At 52.4% G+C, this 8,410-nt stretch overlaps 2 long non-coding RNA genes across 3 annotated transcripts; one reads left to right on the forward strand and one right to left on the reverse strand.

Moving 5' to 3' along the window:
- Nucleotides 1–6: 6 nt before the first annotated feature.
- Nucleotides 7–4,145, forward strand: LOC117803686. 2 transcript variants are annotated; one of them, XR_004627624.1, is made up of 3 exons: nucleotides 7–978; nucleotides 2,375–2,448; nucleotides 3,279–4,145. It is a non-coding gene; the product is annotated as an uncharacterized LOC117803686 (long non-coding RNA). The 2 variants fall into 2 exon arrangements; XR_004627625.1 differs by having other exon boundaries at nucleotides 3,297–4,145.
- A 2,319-nt stretch (nucleotides 4,146–6,464) lies between these two features.
- LOC109490196 lies at nucleotides 6,465–8,381 on the reverse strand. Its single transcript, XR_002143472.2, has 3 exons — nucleotides 8,143–8,381; nucleotides 7,645–7,854; nucleotides 6,465–7,239 (listed from the first exon to the last, which is right to left on the reverse strand). It is a non-coding gene; the product is annotated as an uncharacterized LOC109490196 (long non-coding RNA).
- Between the last annotated feature and the right edge of the window lie 29 nt (nucleotides 8,382–8,410).

The raw sequence follows: 8,410 nt of genomic DNA on the forward strand, positions 1-8,410 counted from the left end.
CCTCGTCCTGGGGGGTGGTGGCCGGGGGGGCCTCGTCCCGGGGGACTGAAGGACCGCGGGCCTTACACTGGGCTTCCTCTGCCGGCCCTGCCAGGTGATGGTTAGGTGAGAAATGACGCCCAAGGCTTTCGTGAGATAAAACAACCAACTGCAGCTACGCCTGTGGCCTTGGCCGGGCGGGGGACCTCGCCAGCCTCCCCCTGGCCCTGGCTGTCGTCGGGCCTGGCCGTTCCGCCGTGAAGGGTCCACAGACCCTCTTCCTCCGTCCCCTCCACGAGCGCCCTGCCCTGCCCCTGCCAGCCCTCCTCCCCTCTCACAGGACCACCCTGGCTCCCGAAAGTCCCCCTGTCCCTCGCGGTCACCCCTCCCCAGTGTCTGTTTTCAGCCGTATTCCTGCCTCTCCTTCCAGCCCCACAGTCCTGGGCTGCCGGCCAAGTAGGACTGCTGGCCAGCCCCCAAATGCTTCCCATGTTTGACTCGCCCCACGGGTGCCATTCCCTCTGCCTGACTGCCCTTTCATCCCCTTCCCACCTGCTGAAATTCTAGCCACCTGTTGAGACAGCTGGGGTGTTAGTTCCTTGGGGAAAACCCCAAGACCTGCCCTCCTGTCCCCTCTCCCTACTCGGAGCTCCCTCGCACTTGATTCCTACCTCCCCTGGGGAACCTTACCGCATTCTTTCCTGCTATGTATCTTTGAGAAGATCTTCCTCCAGCTGTCTTTGCTTCTGGAACAGAAACCTGTTTTCCCCCAGTGACTATAAAACAAAGACTAAATGACCTTCTCCAATCTCTGTTGAATCTCTGCAACAATCCCATGAGGAAACTGAGGTACAGTGGAATTACTGAGGGGTCATCTGTTCAACAAGGCTTCCCAAGAGGAGTCCTATCCGGTGCACTGTGAGGACAAGAAATGAGTAAGCGCCAGCCCTACCCTCCAAGTCTAGAGGCGGAGAAACCCAGACACTGAGACAGTGACAGGTGCTTGGAGGGTTTTGAACAGGGTGGGGTTGGTTGGGGAAGAGTCCACTGTGAAGATGGAATTTAAAATGGCCCTTGAAGACCTAAGATGTCAGCCTGAGATGAGGCCAGTAGAAGGGACCGGTGCCAGCAAAGACTTGGAGGCAGGAAAACGTCAAATTCTCAGAAGCTCCGGTGCTCAGGAGTGAAAAGGACCTCGGGGGTTTCCCAGTCCGACTCCCACAAAAGGTGTTTCCTGCATCCTGAGCAGCTGGAGGGACATTGGGGGGACAGAAAGCTGCCTCAGCCCCGGCTGGGAGCCGTTCCCTGGACCAGGCCACAGGCTCCAGAACCCCTCAGACATTCTGGAGCTCCTCCAACATGCAGGTCACTCTCCTCTGGACAAGTCCCTGTGTCCCGTCCTTGCACTTTGTAGCATCCAGAGATAGCAGCGTCTGTTTGCCACTCAGAAGGGTCTAGAAGGTGTGCCCTTGTTTGTGACTACAGCACTACCCAATCCAAGTGTGCTTCATTCTAGACAATGTTTTTAATCGAGACAGCAATCTTTAATAAACCAGCAAAATGCATTTATTCACATACCAAATGCTTCTTTTTACGTTTTATAAAAGGAGCACAAATTTATTTCAGTAGGGTTTCCCTAATTTATTTTCCTGAATATTAGAACTTTAATAAATAAATGGGCAAGGAACCTGAACAATCAGTTCACAGCCAAAGAAACACAAAGAAACTTTTTAAAATGTCCAGTGTAGGGGCCCCTGGGCGGCGCAGTCGGTTCAGCATCCAGCTCTTGATTTCAGCTCAGGTCTTGATCTCAGGGTCATGAGCTCAGGCCTGCATTGGGCTCCACGCTGGGCATGGAGCCTGCTTAAAAAAATTAAAATGCCCTCCCTTAGCCATAATCAAGTGTTTGCAAAAATTGTAAAAGAAACTTTTTTACCCCTTTTATTAAGAAGTATGAATAACATGCTAGTGACCTGTCCTGTGTCATCGATGGCTGCACTCTTGAGTTCTGGCTGTCGCCACACCCTTTCTGAAAAACATTGTAGCAGCAAGTCTCCAGAGCTGCTGTGTTCTTTTACCTCATACATAAATCCATTCCTGAAAATCCCTTGAGGAAACCCACAAAGACAAATCCATCAGCACAAAGATACTCATTATAGGATTGTCTATAATTTCATTAATTGAAGGAAAAGGAGTCTAGATGATTAACAAGAAGTGGTCATATAATTATAGTAAAGGAATTGAGCGGGACACCACACAGCCCTCAAAAATGGTCATTATGAAAACACTTTGGTATCTTCGTAATTATTGATAGTTCGATGTTCAGAAAAATATATACCTGAATTTAAAATATCTTCTGTGCTCTGCTATCACTTCTTTCTATATGTGAACCAAGACTAGCAGGGAACCTGCCTCCTGACTCAGTCTCCCCGCTTGGTGAAATCCACCTGCAGTCTCCCTGTTGCTCAGGTAAGAAGAGTCTGTTTTTCCAAGTACATCTAGAATTAGATACTTCCCACCTGCGTTGCTCCCTCCCTGGTCTAGCGTCCCCTCCGGGCAGAACCAGCGCAGAAGCCTGCAGGCGGGCCTCCCTGCCTCCACCCTTGCCCCTTACAGTCCATCTCCTGCCTTAGGGATCCTGTTAAAGTGTAAGACAAATACACCCTCCTCTGTTCAGAACCGCCAGCGACAACCGTGTCTCAGAGTAAAAGCCAGCGCTCTGGCCATGGTGCATAGGCCCGAAGTAGTCTGGTCTTGTTCCCCACCCCCCATGTCTCAGATGTGGGGGTTTTCCCCACAACAAGCAACTGTCTGCGGCACCCGGTGGGTGTCCTGCAACTCAGCTCCGTTCTGACACCATCTTCCCAGAGACAGCATCCCTCCCACCCGCCAAGGGCTCAGTCCCGCCATACTTTCCCCGAGACAGCACTAGTGGCAGGCCAAGTAGTCACCTGTGCTTCTGGCAGTCAGCCGTAAATCTGACGTGCCCACAATCCCCTCCTTGGGTTCAATGAATTTGCTGGAGCAGCTCGCAGAGCTCAGGGAAACGCTGGCTCGTACGGTTTGTTAGAGGGCGAGACAAAGAGTGCAGGGGAACAGCCACGTGAAGAGGTACAGAGCCCTCTCTGGGAGGGTCCCGAGCGCAGGCAGGAGCTTCTGTCCCCGTGGACTTGGGGTGCGTCACCCTCCTGGCACGTGGATGTGTTCACTGACCCAGAAGCTCCCCAGACCTCATACATGTGGGATTTTGATGCGGGTTTCCCCACGTCAGCATGATCAATGATTCGCTCCATTTCCAGCCTCTCTTCCTTCTCCAGAGGATGCGGAGGGGGGCTGAAAATTCCAGACTTCTGATCGTGGCTGCTGGGTCTTTCTCATGACCAGACCCCCTGGAGGTCACCTCATGACCGGAGCCCACCTGGGGTCACCTCATTAGAACGAAGGACACTCCCGTCACCCAGGAAATTACAAAGGTTTCAGGGGCCCCATGCTGGGAACCAGGGGCAAAGCTGTTATAGTGTCTTTAAACATTTCAGTTTAAATAATGTAATGTATATGTGTGGTATGGGTTTGAACCTGTCACTACAGAAACTACAGAAACCCATAACTACAGAAAACTACAGCCCATGGACAAGCTTTGGCCCAGTGCCTCCTTTTGGACAGCTAAGAATTATTTTTACACTTACACTTTTAAATGGGTCATAGAAATCAAAAGATAATGCTTTGAGGGACTTCAATTATATAAAATTCAGATTGCAGTGCTGGTAGGTAACGTCTAGCTGGAACACAGCCAGGCCCATGTGCCTGGTATGACAGCATTCAGAGCAGAGGCGAGAAGATGGAGCACAGACTGTGTGGCTGGGGGTCCTGCAGAGCCCAAGCTCTCCCATGTGGCCCTAACAGAGAAAGCTTGCTGAACCATAGAGCGATGGTGTTCAGACGTTTTGGTCTCAAGACTATTTCTCACTCTTAAAATTTGAGGCCCCAAACTTTGTTTATATACAGATTAATATTTATCATAAGTTAAAATTGCAAATGACCCCTACCGCTGTATTAAAATGTGTTTTAAATAATTAAACAGTAACCCAGTATATGTTAGCTTAGTTCAGGTATTTTTTTGAAAAAGAATATTTTCAAAGACAATAAACATTTAATGAGAAGAGTGGCATTGTTCCACATGTTTCCAGATGTCTTTAAAGCGTGGCTTAGTTTGCTGGAAGATGGGACTGTCCTGTCTGCTGCTTCATTCCACCTGCTGTCCTACTGTACATGTGAGCCCTGGAGAGCTCCACTCTCATTTGTGAGAAGATGAGCGTGAAAACAGTGACTTACGTTTTCTATGACGGAGATAATGATACTGCGGACCTCACAGACCCTCTGAACAGGTCCGGGGGACTGTGGTTGCAGAAGGGCTGCCTGAGGCAGCGGGGACTTGCCCAGAAGCCCACACTCCAGAGGCTCTTCCCAGATGCCAGCACGGCATGAGAGCATCCCGGCAGCGGAGGACCGGCTCGTGAGCACACGGGTGCTCACACGGTAGGGTTCCCACATGGGAGGTGCTGCCCAGGGGCCTCTGTCCGTGCACGGACAGAGCACGAGACTCGATAGGCCCTGGGTCTTAGATGTCTGCCTGGCCTCAGGTCCAAGCTGCTGAGTGAGGACGCCGTCATCTGATCCCAAACGGAAGGCTGTCTGTGTCTTGTTCCTCAAATACTGTTGCTTCTGCTTTGGACTAAATCTTTGAACAAGGAAGGGTGTGGCAACACCTAAAAGGACAGGTCTTCAGCCCTCCGTGTGCTCACAGAGCAGGTTCTGTGACTGCCTCCTTGCTAATAAGTGACGGTCCGTGGCCCCCAGTCCAGTCTGTTCGCACATCTACCACTCGCCGTTGGAGAGGACTCAGATCTGCAGTGGAACTGAACCCAGGGGTGAAGGACCCGCCTTGGTCATTTGATGACAGACATGGCACAGTGACCCAGGAGAGGTGAGGGGGCTTGGGCCGAAGTGATGGGGATACAGGGCTAGAGGCAGTGGGACTCTGGCTGGAGCAGTGTGCACTGACCGGTGAGTCTGGGGTCAGGGAAGGAGGGCGTCATGCCTCCGAGGGTTTTAAAGGCACCTGAAAGGATGGACGGGACCGTTTGCAGGGGAGGCTAACCTGCTTCCCTCAACAATAGGACGGTCACCATCGGCTTGGTCCCATTCTAGGCCACCCGGGAACTTCCCACATCCAGAATGGCTCCTGGGGGAGGGTCTGGAACAGGCCCACAGGGGCCATTCAGGGAGAAAGTGGGCTCACCTGTTTGCTCTGTACTAAACGGCTTGGTCACTTGAGCCTCCAGCAGCAGTGACTTGATTCAACGTGTGAACAAGTTCAGCAAATGTATTCTTTTAAAGAATGTTGATTCAGTGTTTACTAAGACTTTGTCCGAGACCCTGGGGATAGAGCCAAATGGGACGTGGTGCCAACCCTCCTGAGCCCTAGCATTTGAGAGGAAAGAGTACCGCCCCCTTCAAAAGAGCTAGCCCCAGACTCTGTATTCCTTCATCCACAGATATTAAGATCTGTGTGTAAGATGCTGGAGATACAGGAAAATGAGAAGACAGACTGTCCAGTGCTAGGGATGGAGATTTGATGGGCGGTTGCAGGGGATGTGTGTATGAGATTGAGGCGGACCCAGTAACTGCTCACAGAATATAAACAGCAGCTGTTCGGAGAAGGCCAAGATACCAGTGCTTAGCAGAGATAAGACTTCAGGGAGGAATGACGTTTGGATTGCCCCTAAGAGAAGAGTCAGATGAGGTAGGACATTCCAGGAGGGGCCCTGAAGCTGATAGAAGTTACTAGAGATGGGACAGCAAAGGACGAAGGACAGGTCTGCAGGGAGCGTCTTTACTTTAGAAGATGTCCTGCCCAGGCCTCAGGCCCAGGACACTCCATCTCCACCATAAAGATCCCCTCAGACTCCAAGTCTCAGGGAACTACTTGCACTCAAGGACATTTCATCACAAACAATAGCTAGTCAAGTAGGAAGGACAGGGGAAGAAGGAAAGAGATTAATGTTTTATTGTATTCACTCAGAGGGTTTACCTCCTGTCAAGTTCACTCCTTGGGCTTTCCTAGCATTGATCCCTCCTATTTTCCTTCCAAATTTTAAAATAAACTTTATGGAGTGAGTCATAAATGAAAAAGCTAATGATTAATGAGTGCTTACAAAGTGCTTACAAAGTCCCACCATGGGATCCTCAGCGACCTCTCAGCACTCCCTTCTCATGCTGTATCATTTACAAGACTGCAGTCGACTAGGAGTTAGCCCCCTTTAAAGAGCGGTAACCACGTGTCCCCACCTTAGTGTGATCAAGACTTAAACCTACCCAATACCACAGAGAGACTATTTCTTCACCCATGAAATGGGTAATAATGCCGACTCTACAAACTTAAGAGGCGTTCATGGAATCATATTTGGTAAATGTAAAGCGTCTAGTACAATCCTGGGCACAGAGTAGGTAATCGATGTCTGTTACTTCTCCCTCTGTCCACCCTCCCTTCAAACAAACACACATTTGGGAGCAGGGGAAGCACATGGTTTGGAATCAGAGAATGAGGTGAGAGCTTCCTGCTGCCCCTTCCTAGCTGGGTAGCACTGGGCAGGTCACTATGCCTCTCTGAGCCCAGCATTTCCCAACTGTAACGTGGGATGTAACCTGCCCCTCCTCACTGCACTGTTATAATGGTTCAGCAGGGAGGGCCTCCTCTAGGGCAATGGCGATTGTGATCACAAAGGTTTTAACGGGATGTTCAAGTGGGTTGCTTCTAGTTATCTCCCAGGAAGACAGAATCCCAGAACTGAAAACACAGTCCTCTTGGTAGAGGTGCTGGCTTCTCTACCCGGAACACATGGGAGGAGCCGAATCTGAGCACAGAATTCTGGCCTGCTCCTGGGCAGTGTGCAATGCAAGAGCAAGAAGGAAAACCTGTGACTGGTCTGCGAGGGCTTCAGTTTCCCCAGCTCTAACAAGGGAGAGAATCTCACGCAGGCTCTCTGCTCTAAAATTCCACATTCTCTGAATGTGTGCTCACATATCCTGCCGCCTTTCCTGCGGAGGAGGCCCCCATCACACGTGTCCAGTACATGTGAAGGCTGGTCAGCAATCCCCTGGGCTTCTGAATTGCTTCCCGCCTTTCTCATAGCAACGGATTATGTCTCTGATGACTCTTGGGATTTGAGCAGGGTGGCTTGTGATGGCTTCTGTTCTCACCTGAAGGTGGCAAAATGTTGGGAAACCACAAACAGGAAAATGTAAAAACACCAGGGATTATCTGTCAAAGAGGGAGGGACCCCTGCTCCCATGGTACCCCAACCTCCAGCAGTGATTCTCAAAGTGTGGTCCAGGGCCAGTAGCACCAGCATCACCTCGGACCTGGTTAGACCCCCCACATTCTGGACCACCCCACACCTGCTAGATCAGAAACCCTGGGAGTGGAGCCTCCCAAGTGGTTAAAGAAACAAACCACCTATTTTAAAGCATAGCCTCCTGAGCTCATGGAAGTCCAGGTGCGGAACAGCGGGCTGAGTCAGCACCCGACTCCAGCCCAGGTTCTGCTGCTTCCCAGCTGTGGGACCCGGGGCGAGCTACTGAGCGGCTCTCAGCCTGTTTCCTCACCTGTACAATGCAGATAATACCAGCAGAATCAGCTGTCCTGGGGTTAGCTATAACACATGTATGGGCTGGACCCCTGAAAGGACTTGCCGGTGGCTCTATTTGCTGCCGTCTTCGGCATTTGCTTAAAAGTCCAAGAAAACTTCCTGGCCTTTGCCCCACTTCTCTCGACACGGTAAGTACTGTAAACCCTCTCCAGTCTCACGTCTGTACCTAAGGATGCAAAGAAAGGCTAGCGAATCCTGCCCGCCTCCCTAAGAGACCCCGAGGGCCCGAGATGCCCTACCCAGGCAGTGGCCAGAGGCCAGGTGGGCCTCCAGCTCACTGACCCCTCTTGTGCCCCGGAGGGCCGGCCCCAGGTCGCGCGGCCAGACCTGGATGCCGGTACCGCAGTCCAGAGTTTGCCTCGCGGACGCCCCCCGCCCCGGTGAAGGGGCGCCAGGCCAAATGCTCGCTAACCCTGCCCCGGTCTTCCCTGGCCAGAAGTCTGGCCACGCCTACCATTAGCCTTCGTCCCGCCCAACCGGGGGCTCTCGGCTCCGACCACGCCCAGCCGGAAGTCCTGGCCTCGCCGGTGTGGAGGTCCTGACCCCTCCAGGCAAGAGGTCCTGGCCCCGCCCTGCTGTTGTCCTGGCTCCTCCTGCCCGGAAGTCCCGGCCCCGCCCCGTTGGGCGTCCCGGCCCCGCCCCGCTGGGCGTCCCGGCCCCGCCCCGCTGGTAGTCCCGGCTCGAACCGCCGCTGGTCCTGGCCTCGGCCCGCTGGTGGTCCT

This window comes from Ailuropoda melanoleuca, chromosome 9 (assembly GCF_002007445.2).
Source record: "Ailuropoda melanoleuca isolate Jingjing chromosome 9, ASM200744v2, whole genome shotgun sequence".
Lineage (NCBI taxonomy): Eukaryota > Metazoa > Chordata > Mammalia > Carnivora > Ursidae > Ailuropoda > Ailuropoda melanoleuca.